At 45.5% G+C, this 13,040-nt stretch overlaps 1 long non-coding RNA gene across 1 annotated transcript in view; it reads left to right on the top strand.

The window, feature by feature from the left end:
- The window catches only part of LOC102377718, an 18,785-nt gene extending 6,304 nt beyond the window's left edge, over positions 1–12,481 (top strand). The window contains exon 3 of the long non-coding RNA XR_323268.3: positions 12,127–12,481. This is a non-coding gene — a long non-coding RNA (uncharacterized LOC102377718). The remainder of the gene's footprint in view (positions 1–12,126) is intronic.
- The last annotated feature ends 559 nt before the right edge of the window (positions 12,482–13,040 follow it).

Below are 13,040 nucleotides of genomic sequence, written 5' to 3'. Positions count from 1 at the left end.
AGAAGGGAGTTCCCCAGCCTGTAGGTATGCTGCTGGTTCTTCCTCCCCAGGTGCAACACCTTGCATTTGTCCGTATTGAAACCCATCCTGTTCTCATCTGCCCACCTCTGTAACCTGTCGAGATCTAGTTGTAGCCTGCCCTCTCTTCTAGTGTGCTCACTTCTCCTCACATCTTAGTGTCATCTGAGAACTTGAACAAGGTGCTTTTCACCCCCTCATTCAAATTGCCGATGAAGATATTGAATAGTGCAGGCCCGAGGACCGAGCCCTGGGGAACCACACTGCCCATATCTCTCCAGGTCAAAAATGACCCGTCCACCACCACTCTCTGGATGCGGCCCTCCAGCCAATTTGCGACCCATCTGACTGTCTAGGTGTCGACACCACAGTCGCCTATTTTTTTAATGAGGATGGGGTGAGAGTGTCGAAGGCCTTCCTAAAGTCCAGGAAGACTACATCCACTGTGACACCTGTGTCCAAGGTTTTTGTGACCTGGTCATAGATGGCCACCAGGTTGGTCTGACAGGACCTGCCTCTAACAAACTTGTGTTGATTGCCCCTAAGCATAAACTCCCCTGCTGGCCCCTCGCAGATGTGCTCCTGGATTATTTGCTCAAAAGGTAAGACTAACAGGCCTATGGTTTCCTGGGTCCTCTTTCCTCCCTTTTTTGAAAATGGGGACCACATTGGCCCTTTTCCAGTCATCAGGCATCTCACTAGAGCACCATGAGTGCTTGTAAAGCTGTGCCAGGGGTCCTGCAATGACTTCTGCCAGTTCCCTAAGCACTCTGGGGTGAAGGTAGTCAGGACCTGCTGATTTGAACACATCTAGTTCCTCCAGAAGTTCCCTGACTAGGTCCTCACTGACCCTGGGCCTGGATGCACCTCCCCTGAGTCCAGCCAGAATCCCAGTTGGGGGGTGGGGGATGTCCCTGCTCAGAAAAATGGAAGCAAAGAATCTGCTAAAGAGATTACCTTTGTCATCTGCTTTGTCAAGCGGTTCCTTCAGGTGTTACAGCAGTAACCTTCAGTGGTACCGGCCTCAGATCCCCTGCTGGGTGTATAGGATGTTAGCTTCTGGATTCCTCGTTGTTCAGTCAACTTGAGAATGTTGATCCTTGTTCTGTTCTCTTCCACCACTGAGAACAGCCTAGTTCCATCCTCTTTGGAACGACCCTTCAGGTACTTGAAGGCTGTCATTACATTCCCATTTAGCCTTCTTTTCACCACATAAATAAGCCTAGTTCCTTCAGCCTCCCCATATACGTCATGTTTCTCAGCCCTTTAACCATTTTCATTGTCCTCCACTAGACTCTCTCCAATTTGTTCACATCCTTTCTCTGTCCAAACTGGGCGCAAGATTCTAGATGTGGCCTCACCAGTGCTGAATAGAGGGGAATAATCATTTTCCTTGCTCTGTTGGCAACACTCCTACTAATGCAGCCCAGTATGATGTTAGCCACATTTGTAACAAGGGCACACTGTTGGTTCATATGTCCTTATAAATAACACCACCTGTAACAAAGTGCTTGTCCCAGGGGGTAGCTGCAATGTCCTCTGGTGGCCACTCAGCCCTAGCTTGGTCCACCCTTCTGCTCGCCAGCTTGTTCGCCTACCATGTATTGATGTTCTAATCCTGAAAGAAGGGAGGCTATCCCAGGACTTTCCAAGCCTAGTCTCACCCACTGGCTTGTGGTTTAATTATGTGTCTTGGGGGTACCCATATGTTTGTCAGTGTTGCTCCTAGGATTCCTTTTACCAGAGACCCCCAAGGATTGACACGGCCCCTCGTCCGATTTGGTATCAAATGAACTTTTAATAGTAATCCCTAGGCTTATTACAAGTATTCTTCCTTGCAATATGACCTGGCAAGCAGTTCCTTCAGGTGTTACAGCAGTGACCTTCAGTGGTACCGGCCTCCGATCCTCTGCTAGGTGTATGGGAAGTTAGTTTCTGGATTCCTCATTCTTCAAACAAGAAGTCCAAGGCTGCTCTTGTCTCCCCAGGGTGGCAACACAGAACACACACATGTTCCTTTGTTTGTCCATCACTTTTGTAAATTCTCTCATCCCAAATTGTCCAATCCCCTGGTACTATGCCAGTCACATTCCTTATAGGAAAACTGCTGTCCCTTGCTCGCCTACTGCCCAATCACAGCACACACATCTCCCAGTGCCACAGAAGGTGCTCTGTTCAATTTTGTTGCTTAGTTCTGGGAAGGCCTGGACTATGGCTAAAAGCCTTAGAATAACTCAGTTTGCCTGCTACAGTCAGGGCTCAGCTTTCCTAGCCTCAGCCCCCTTTTTTCTTACCTGGTTCCTGTAGCCTATGCCTACTGCACCAGACCTGGTTTCTGGGTCCCAGCCTTGTCTTGGCCCTCTGTGGGCCTTGTCTACCCTGCTCTGGGCTCCAGACTCACTGGCCCCACACACTGCCCTGCTCTGGGCTTGCCGCTTCCTCAGAATGCCTTGAGCCTGCCCCCAGGAGTTCACTGATGGGACCGCCAAAGACCACCCTTCACAGTCCCAAGCCCTAGCCACCAGTATGAACTATAACCAAAAGAGAAGCCCCTTAGCTATAACACAAATTCTCACTTCTGGACCCACCAACATCAACAAAAGGGAAAACAGGACACTGCCACTTTAAAAAGGAAAACCTTTTCCCACTTGGGGTAGGCAAACAAACCCTCAGGGCCCAGAGACTGTCCAAACTGGACACAAGACTCTAGATGTGGCTTCACCAGCACTGACCTCGGTCTTTCCCTTAGGTAGGTCTCTGCTCATTGTACTTGCTTTATGGGTTCAATTCCTATGTGACTAAGGGCCAAGTTGCACATTATACTTAGAATGTATTCACTGCACTTAAAATGAGTGTGCCCATATGGTCTATCAGTAAACACATGCTAGTGTGATCATATCATAGCAAAATTATTCTTCCCGTGGAAAGTTGTATCTTCAGATCATTTTAAGTAGAAAGTTCTGCTATCATTAGACGGCTGCCTGGAGATGATATGAGTTAAGGCATAATCATTTCCTTTGCTCTGCTGGCAGCACTCCTACTAATGCAGCCCAGTATGATGTTAGCCACATTTGCAACAAGGGCACACTGTTGGCTCATGTGGCGGTGGTGAGTGCGGAGCTCCTGCAGGAGGCCACGGCAGTGTCAGCGGTGGGGGGAGTGCTGACTGGTTCATATGTCCTTATAAATAACACCACCTGTAACAAAGTGCTTGTCCCAGGGGGTAGCTGCAATGTCATCAGCCGCAGACACCGCTGGCGGTGTTAGCAGCGGGGCGGGGAGGACAAGCGGCAACTGCCTGCAGGCACTGCTGGCAGCGTTGGCAGCACTTCTCCCAAGGGGTGCATGTGTCATCAATGCTCAGGGCAGCCCTGAATAGTTGGTCCTAAGGCAGCTTAGCAATATATCACACTCTCCCTTGTAGCTTTCCAAGCTAGGAGGTCCTTCTTCTCTAGTCTTTTCCATCCTTAAGTGTGTTCTTGAGGCCTTGTCTGGCCAGTAGGCCCTGGAGTTTGCTCCCCCTCTTCGGTAATGGGGTAGGGGCCCTATTATACCATCCTTTTAAATCCAGTTATTTGAACAAAATTATGCTATTACTTATGTTGCTGCAAATCCAAACTAACATCACTGATCTCAAGATTTATATAGGTGTGAAGGAGATTAGCATTTATCCTTTTGGTTCTTTGACAACCTGTACAAGGAATTCTCTAAGTCAACTACAAGTTGTGTAAAGATGCAGCTTCAGAGGCATACCAGAATTTTATATATATCCAACTATGTTATATTGTATCTGTATTATAGTAAACTCTGCATATACATCAGGCTTAATGAGGCTTTAACTGTGTGAGCCTCACCCCTTGGGGCTCCTTATTAAACACCCAAATATCTTATAAATTTGCTAATATCGCACAGGATCAAGTACTATTTAAATCAGACAGAAAAAGTGTTTCCTTAAAGGCATATACGCAGAAAGTTCTAGATTTGGAGGTGTTCAGAAGAAAATGAGCTGTCATTTATGAAAGAGACATGAATTAAAGATGTAAAATTGCTTGCAAATAACTGGTATAAATATGCTGGTATATCTAACTATTAATGAACATAAAAGAAGTCCAGGGGAAAACTTACTTGTGCATGTTTTGACAATTTTGAATAAAGTCATTTCTTGCCATTCCCTCTAGATCAAAATTTGTCATAGTAATTAATTGGGGAAGTAATTATAATGTAATTTGTCACAGTAATCTGACAGGCAAAGAATTATGCTCTCAATCTTAAAGGAATATGTAGTTCTAGTTTTCCAACAGATTGGACAGATGTGGGTGGTACAGCATAATGTATTTGTCTCTAGGAAAAGTGGAGACTGGATTTAGAATAAAAATAGTGACAACATGGAATTAAAAAAGTGATGCTTTATATTTCCAAAAAAAGATGGACACGTGCATCTAATTTTGCTGGAATATTTTACATTAAAGGGTGTTACAGCATGAAAGCAGCTAACACAAGTTGTATTCGCCCTTTGAAACCCTATAGTTTTATATAAGATTTATACATTTACTTTCTAACTTTTTTTTCCGTGTACATGCAACCTTTCTGTGTTATCAACTTTAAGAAACCATCAACTTGCAGTCCAGAGATTAAGTAGCTGTCAATCTTTATTCCAGTTTCCTGCCATCTATGGAAGACAGACTTAGGGATTCAATCACATTTGCCCAGATAAAACCTGTGTCATCTGGAAAACTATGAGCTATCATGTGAAACATCAAAGGGTGTAAAAAGGATGAGGGAAAAAAATGAATGAGATGAAATCCTGACCTTATTAGGGTCAATAGGAATTAAACCACTGACTTCAATGGCACTAAGACTTCACCCCACAGCTCTCCCCCCACCCCTGCCAGTGCCCCTCACTCCCCACCCACAGGTTCTCCCCGGCCCTGTCGGAGGAGGTTCCTAGCTACCAGGGCTATGGGGCCAGGGACCCAGATCTGCAGCCCCCTGGCCCTGCAGCAGCCCCCTGGCCCTGCAGCAGCACCCAGGCCCCAACTGCTGCCGCGGAGCAGAGCATAGAGCCCAGCTCCCCCTCCCCTACATCCCCTACAGTCGGCATGGCTAGAGTGCAGTCCATGGTGGTGGGTGCGTGTGGGCTGTTTGCTGCAGGCCCAGGCTCCCCACCTTGCTGCCCTCCTGTCAGGGCCTCTGCAGCCTAGCGGGTGGGACCCAGCATAGCAGGGCAGAGTTGGGCAGGGAAGCTCAGTGCTGCCACCACAAGCCCTGCGCTGCCATGGTGAGGCATCCCTAGTCGCCCAGCAGCAGCAGGGGTGGTGGCGCAGAGTTGTGCCTCCCACTGCAGCTGGGCAGGCAAGGGGTGCCTCGCCATGGTGGCGCAGGGTTCACAGCAGCAGCAATGAGCTTCCCTGCCCAGTTTCGCTCTGCTCGGCTGCACTGGGTCCTGTTGGCTGAGCTGCAGAGGCCCCAGGGGAGGGCAGCAGGGTGGGGAGCCCATGAGGAGATTCTTGTCTGTTCCCATATCCCCTTGCTCTGCGGACCCAATTTTGTACAATAAAGTCAATGACAAAACTCCCTTTGATCTCTGTTATGCAGGATTAAGCCTCAGAGAACATCCTTCCCCCTTTTGTTTAGATAGAGCTTTTCTGTTAGTATAACTCGGACTAATTATGCCATGTCTTCTTTCCACTGTGCTGATAATGAACTGGATGACTTTGCTCTCCATTACTCTTCTAAAACCATAAACTCAATCCTTTTTACTCTTCAGGATGCTGATCTTTTTAATGTTGTAACCTTAAACTGTGTTAACACATCACACCTCTTCCTGATGTCCCTTTGTTTCAAATTGATTTCCTGGTTCATGGAGCCTAAAGTATCTGATGTTTATATCTCTGCCCTCTGAAACAAAATGGTTTTCATAGTTTGAGACAGACTGCAGGATTTGAATGTTGCTGGCATGTAGAGAGGTAGTGACCGTCACTTCCAATATCGTTATCACGTTCTGGGGAATGGGTACCGTTCATCCCTCTCCCTGGCTACCTCTTAGACTTTGCCAACATCTTTTTTTCTGATTTGTTGTTTTTTATAGCTGATCCTCTGGATGACTCCTCTTCCATTCTTAGCTACTTAATCTAGGCACTTGGTATATATTTACCTATACAATGACAGTTCTCTTCTTTCCTCTGCTATCAGTCATCCTGGGTGCATCTACATGTGCCCCTATGGCGCCATTGTTACTGCACTGTCATTTAGTACTTCCATTTAGTACCACACGGTGCACAGTTATGTTTAGAAGCTACGTTATATATTGAGGGAGCATGTCACTACGGCAATGTAGTTAGAAAACATCAGAATTAAAGTTGCCTCTGCAATCTGAATTCAATTCTGTTGTGTGTATGCACTTTGAAGTCTTTACCCATGTACAACAGGACTCTTTATTTAACGAGCAGGCTGGGCTTAGGTTTGAATGAGGCTGTGTACATAGTGGGAAATACTGTAATGGTTATATATAGGTGCCAGCAACACAGCTAGATTTCTTTGAGTCTGGCCCCATATATGGACTCATTGTGAGGTGCGGCATGCTCACCACAGCAGGTCAGATGGGGTAGCCACTCTGCCATGGAGGGGCATACCTTGCAAAGGTCACAAAAATCTGGCCATTTGTCATCCCCCCCAAAGAAAGGGGCAATATCCCCTTCTACCCACCCTATATTAATGCCCCTATATAGGCCCACCAAAACTAATAGCCCACCATGCTGGCAGTGGCACAAAACTTGATCCCCCACATAATTTTAGGAACAAGTAACATACGAATATGAACAGGAATGAGATTACAGATGCCAAATGAGGGCTGCAGGTTGAGATACTGAACAGGGAGCAGACACTACTCATCACTGCTCCAAGGGTCCAAAGAGCTGGCAGATACCAACCAGGGGCATTTTTCCCAAAGACATGAAGTAACAATGGAACAGAAATAGGCCTCATAGTCACAAAGCACCCCCACATCAACTTTCCTCCCCCAGTCTGATAGAAAGCCATCTTGGACAAGGTTGAAATGAAGTTTCACAGCTGTGTGGGGATCTAGATAATATACACAAACTTGAGAATATACCAGGGGGAGCAGGGAAATGCAGCCAGAAACACAACATGGGGTCCTGGAGGATTCAGAACAGGGCCTGCATCTTAGCAGACTCCACAGAGATTACAGCAGGGTCTCTCTTACTACAAAAGGGACAAGCATCAGGAGGATTGGTGTAGCATGCCATTAGCATTCCCAGCTGCATGCAGAAGCTGCCAACTAGTGCCCCTGGTACAGCTGGAGTAGTGGCTGGCTCCCTGAGGTTTTTGCCCTCTTCAAGTGGCAGGAGGTCCTTCATTTTGTATCAGGGCAGCGAAATAAGTGGTGCAGAGCACAAACACATACAGAGGGTTGTGGGGTGTGGTTCAGATTTGACTGCATAGCATATAAACTAGTGGTTCTCAACCTTTTTTTGTACAAGGACCATTTGTCTCAGTCTCAACCCAGTGCCTCTCCCTCCTGACCCGCTGCCCCCCACCTGCCCCTAGGTCCCCAGTGTGTGGGACAGAGGGTGGGTATGTGGGGCAGGAGGGGTAAGTATGTGGCATGGGGGCCCCAGCAGCCCTTTGCAGGCTGGAACTCTGCCAGTCTGCAAAGGACAAGCCACAGTTTCCCATGTTTTTTTCCCTTTAAGGACAATCCGTTTTTAAATGTTGTCGATCCATTTTTAAAGTTTGTTCACAACCCTTTCATATATTCTTGTGTCCCACTTTTGGGTTGTGACTCACAGGTTGAGAAATGCTGGTGTAAACAACATGTATGGTACAAAAGAGGTGGCCTGAGGGACATAGAGGGCAGGGGCACGATGACACACACTAAAGAATGAGTGGATCAGAGTTGCCAACCCAAGGTTGTTTTGGTTTTTTTCCTGACAATCTGCAAGCTCTTTACTGACAACTGCACTTTGTTACTGACATGTTTTTACAGATATATGTTTTACATAATGTAAATATAATGCTTTGGTCAGGTTCTGCACTACTGCCAGGGCTCAGTTAGAAGGGCTGGGTTCAAATTAGGAGTTTAACAGCAACCATGGAGTGGGGGAGGAAGCCCTGGTAAGAGGTCCTTGCAGGGTACTGTACTCCTGCTTAGATATCAGGCTGCACTCCTGTGCTTCAGCACTGTACTCTTTCTTCTTAGAGATTTTACAGACTGCTCAGGTTATTTACAGATTTTATGGACAGGCATTTTTAGCTTGACTTTTTTACTGACTGTCCATAAATGTATGGACAATAGGCAACCCAGCAGAGAATAATTGGGGGTGGGGGGGTAGGGAGCACCCTTACTCAGGACTTGATCAAGACAGGAGAAAGGAGTAGGGGGTAAGGCAGCCATCATCTCCTAGAGCACATGATGGAAAACTGCCAGATAGGTCATGGAATCTATTCCCAATGTAGTTCAAGAGATCTCTGATTCAGTGCATAACAACTGTGCAGGTATTCAGGCACTGAGACAGATATCACAGGAACCAAAAGAATAATCTCATGATTGAGGCAGCTGAATGCTGCCTGGAAAACTGGATTATAACCCTGCCTGTCATAGAGTATGATGCTTAGGATAGCCATATGTCCTGGTTTGTCTGGGAGAGTCCTGGATTTTGTAGGCCATCCTGACGTCCCAGCTAGTTAGTGAAAAATGAAGCAAGTCATAGATTTATAGAAAATGAGGGTTGGAAGGGACCTCAAAAGGTCATTTAGTTCAACCCCCCTGCTCAAAGCAGGACCATCCCCAACTAGATCATTCCAGACAGGGCTTTGTCAAGCCAGACCTTAAAAACCTCTAAGGATGGAGAGTCCACCACCTCTCTGGGTAGCCTGTTGCAGTGTTTTGCTATCCTCCTAGTGAGAGTATTTCCTAATATCCAACTTAAACTTCCCTTGCTGCAACTTGAGACAACTGTTTCTTGTTCTGTCATCTACTGCCATTTAGAACAGTCTAGATCTATCTTCTTTGGAACCACCCTTCAGGTAGTTAAAAGCTGCTACCAAATCCCTCCTCAGTCTTCTCTTCTGCAACTAAATAAGCCCAGTTCCCTCAGCCTCGCTTCAGAAGTCACGTTCCAACTCCCTAACCATTTTCGTTGCTCTCTGTTGGACACTCATGAACTTGTTTACATCTTTTCTGTAGTAGGGGGTCCAAAACTAGACACAGTACTCCAGATGTGGCCTCACCAAAGCAGAATAGGGGGGAATAATTACTTCCCTTGATCTGCTGGCAACGCTTCAACTAATGCAGCCTAGTATGCTTTTAGCCTTCTTGGCAAGTCCTGGATTGGTGCCACCCCACCTGCATGCTTCTGGCCTAGCTGCACCACTGAGCAGTGACTGGAAGTAGGGGGTGCACTGCTCCTCCTGCTTGGGGTGGGGATTAGCCAGGGTGAGGAGGGGTAAGGGGGCAGGTGCCCGGGGCTGGGGCATCCGTGTGGAGCGAGTCAGGATGCCCCCCTGCCCCCGCTGCTGGTAGCCTTCTGCTCTGCTGCTGTGGATGCTGCTGAAGCCTGGGCAGTGTGTGGGAACCCCAGGCAGTTGCTGGTGACAAGGGAGACGGCATCGCATAGAGGATGCTCCCAGCTGGGTCCAGGTTTTTCACACAAGGGATGGAGCCTGGCCACAGATCTCTGTGCTATTCTATCCCACTCCGTTCTGCCGTAAGGGCTCTTGAGAGCCGCAGGGTCAGGGCTGGACAAATTCAGTGTTTTCATGTGCAAATATGTTGGACGGGGCCCTCACTGCCATCCTCTGCAAGTGTGTGCACATATGTGCATCTGTGTGGGGAAGGGGATGCAGAGGCACAGGGGTATGTGCACGCGTGCGTATGAATGTGTGTGTGTACATGTGTAGTTGCCCCTGTCCCAGATTTCCTTACTCCCCATCCCAGACTTCCATAAAAATAGTATGGTTGCCCTAATGAGAGACAAGTTGCTTGAACTAAACTCTTTGCACTAACGATGGTGACTAAGGGCATTTTTATATGTACTCTGTAGGTGGGGGGAGGTGGCACTTTAATTAGAGTGGTTCCAAGAGCCACTCTAGTTAAAGCGTCACAGTGTCTCATGTATCAGCATCCCCAAGCTTCAAAATGGCAGTGGGGGCCATTATTATTATTATTAAGGATTCCGGCTAAATGCCATGCTCCCAAAGATGATATAACACACATACAACCATAACATAAATACATTTAAGCAAAGTAACTAAACTACAAATATTATACTAAAACTAGTGCCCACCAACATAAAACATTATTCATATAAACATAATAGTAAATCAAGACATAAATCTATAATATTGTTGTACATAGATCCAAAATTGAGATGAAATCAAATCTAATGTTAAAATGTATCATGCATATCAGTAATAAAAGATATTTAACTCTAATCGCCTCAGCCTTGTAAGCAAAAATTGTGAGATGGTTTACTACATTTGGATCCATTTGCTGTAGAAGCCAGATTAATTTCTCTCTATTTGAGAAATGTATCAATTTCTGCAAGTACAGTAATAAATAGGTTCTCCTTATGTCATTACATAAAGAACATTCTAATACATAGTAGATAGTATCTTCCAAAACTCCTAGACAGACTGGGCAACATCTTTTAGCCCTTGGAATGGAAAAATCTACGTCCAGCCAGAACAGCTGTGGGCATCTGTTCGGTTCTGAGTCTAGTCAAAGAGGATCGCCATTTACTATTGATCCAACTGTAAATACCTTTCTTCTCGCCCAATCAAATTTCCAAAGAGTATATAAAGGGGCAATGCGACTAGCCCTAGCCACTGTAAAATCATTCTGCCTGGCAATATCTCATATCCTCTGGAAAACCCAAGCCTTTTCTATGAAGGAGAAATATCTTTATCTTTGAGATAGTATCCCATCCCAGAAAATGCAAAAGTGAGGGAAAGAAAAGCTAACCAGGATGATTGGAGAGGAGGGGGATTATTAATATCTTCTATGTAGCATAATTTAAGCAGGCGAGATGGTAAAAGGGGCAGGATTTTAAACCAAAATTCCGCTGCTCTAATAATAATATTAGTTAAAATAGAATCCATTCCCATCTCTAATCTCAGAAAAGATGCAGGAGTTGAGGGAGGAAGAGTCAGAAGAGCCCCAAGAAATTTGTTTGGAGGTATGTCTACATCATTACTAACAGCATAACCCCATACTTCAGTGCCATATAAGATCTGAGAGGTAACTTTGGCTCTGTATGCTGATATAGGAGCTTGGACAGATCGTCCTGCTGTGGTTTCATAAAGTTTCTTTATAGTCACAGCTGATTGGGCTGCCTTAGTTTTAACTGAGTAAATATGATGGATGTGCTGTGATGGAGAAGCTGTGAATAAGACACCCAAATATCTATAGGTTTTGACAACTTCAAGTTTGGTTCTCCCCATATTCCATGGATATTTTATCAAACGACTCCCCCAATACATTATTTTGGATTTAACACAATTTTCTTTGAGTTATTTTATCTGCAAAGATGCTCAAAAGTTGTGATTGCCCTCTGTAATCCAATAGGAGTTGTTGACATTGTGTCATTTGCATACATTAAAATAGAAATTGGGGTTGCTAATAGTTTTGGGCGATGAAAATGTGCATCCTGCATATTTCCAATAATGTCATTCATGTAAAGATTAAATAACAAAAGGGCCAAAATACAACTTTGTCTAACCCCTTTTTATGTGATTTTTTTTTTTTTTTTGAATAAGTTCACCCTTCAAGCCCCACCTAACTTGGGTCCACGTATCTTTTTAATATTTTATCAACAAATGCAAAAGGGAAGGGTCCATCCCATCATTTATTATTTTCTCCTAAAGTTTGCTTCTATCTTTACTGTCAAAAGCTCTTGATAGACTCACAGCTGCAAATAAAGTCAATGAGAGCTGTGCTTTTAATACATAAAGCGCATGTGCTACCAACCATTCAAAAATCAAATTTCAGACATTTCAAATTGAGTGCTTAAAATTACCAGATGCTTGACCTTAATTTGTTCCTCAGCTCCCCATCTTTATAATTATGTTGTGTCTACCCCTTACCAACAGGGAAGTTGTAAAGGTTATTGTCATGAAAAAAATCAGATACTGTATTGATGTGCATCAGAGGAGTTCCTGAGGAAATGGGAAGTTTTTTCTTCAGAGCAGCGTTTGAAGAGTACAATAAAGAATGGGACCATGCAGTAAAAAAAATGGAGAAAACAAAAACCTGAAGAAATGCTTGAGTGAGCAACATCCACCCTGTGCATTGAATGAGACAAGGGTCTTGCTATATTCCTCCCCCCACCACACACAAGAGGACAAATGATAACCATCCTCCTACTTTTGTAATCGCACCCCCTGCCAGTCAGTCCTTCCCACCACACAGCTCTGATTCCTGAACAGCTTTGCATGTAACCTGAATTTTGGGTGGTAGTTCCTATTATTCTGGATGTCCTCTCATTAAAGTAGCTTAATTATTTTTTATACTTATCCTGAATGAAGGACAATTGTTATATGAACTAGAATCAATTTTTTTACCCAGGCTCCAGCTTGTGCGGGCCGGGAGCGACCCAAGCCCTTTTCCGCGCTGCACGCGGGCTGTGGCCAGCAGCCCGGGCACGCCGGCTCGGAGAGGGAAGGCCGTCGAGCTGGAATTAGGCACAAACGCGTATCGGTAGTTTTAAAGATTGTTTACTTACACCGAGATGGCAGTGGTGTAGGCTGGAAAACTTGCTTGAGTTGCAGTTACAAATAGAAAAGAAAACAAAACTCGAACCTGCAGGGCACGAGGGTACGTTGCAAAGGGTTCCGGCGATGGGAAGATGAAAAATACGAGGGTACGTCGCAAAGGGTTTCGGCGACGGGAAAATAAACCTGCAGGACTCGAACCCGGGTAGAAGAGCTCTGAGGCCGGTCATAAGGGCTCACACGAAGTTTGCTAGGCTCCGTGGGTTCTTCTGTTCACTCATCCACACAAAGTT

The sequence above is a fragment of the Alligator sinensis genome, unplaced genomic scaffold (genome assembly GCF_000455745.1).
Source record: "Alligator sinensis unplaced genomic scaffold, ASM45574v1 scaffold134_1, whole genome shotgun sequence".
NCBI lineage: Eukaryota > Metazoa > Chordata > Crocodylia > Alligatoridae > Alligator > Alligator sinensis.
Note: the sequence above shows the minus strand (reverse complement) of the source record. Positions and strands in the feature narration are given on the sequence as shown.